The following is a 344-nucleotide window of genomic DNA, read 5'->3' on the forward strand; positions in this document are numbered from 1 at the left end:
CTCGCTGATCAGTGTTTTCTGATGTTTGTGTGTGTTTGTGGAAACTTCTGCTCACGAAACATCGGAAACTCATGATGGAAACATCAGCGTGTGAAATACTGTAACTAAACACGTCAGTCTTTGAGCCTCGATGTTTTGAAGAGTGTGTCTTGTCTCGTGTTTGTAATCTTCACAGACGTCTGTGTGTTGTTTTGATCTGCAAGTGCAACAATTCATTCTAGATTTTTATCTTATGCAAAATTATTTAAATCAACATCTAAACTGAGTTAAGGCGAGGGTTGAGTGATGCAACGTTTTGCTGTACTGGAAAAATTAAAGTGAAAAATAAAGTTGATTTTGTGTAA

At 36.6% G+C, this 344-nt stretch overlaps 1 protein-coding gene across 1 annotated transcript in view; it reads left to right on the forward strand.

Annotated features, from left to right (window-relative positions):
• The window catches only part of LOC311090678 (T-cell surface glycoprotein CD3 epsilon chain-like), a 3,777-nt gene extending 3,433 nt beyond the window's left edge, over window positions 1-344 (forward strand). Inside the window, exon 5 of the mRNA XM_084126115.1 lies at window positions 1-344. This exon is cut by the window's left edge and continues 165 nt beyond it. The gene's annotated coding sequence lies outside the window, so the exon portion shown is untranslated.

This window comes from Abramis brama, assembly GCF_963993115.1.
Source record: "Abramis brama genome assembly, chromosome: 10".
NCBI classification, from domain to species: domain Eukaryota; kingdom Metazoa; phylum Chordata; class Actinopteri; order Cypriniformes; family Leuciscidae; genus Abramis; species Abramis brama.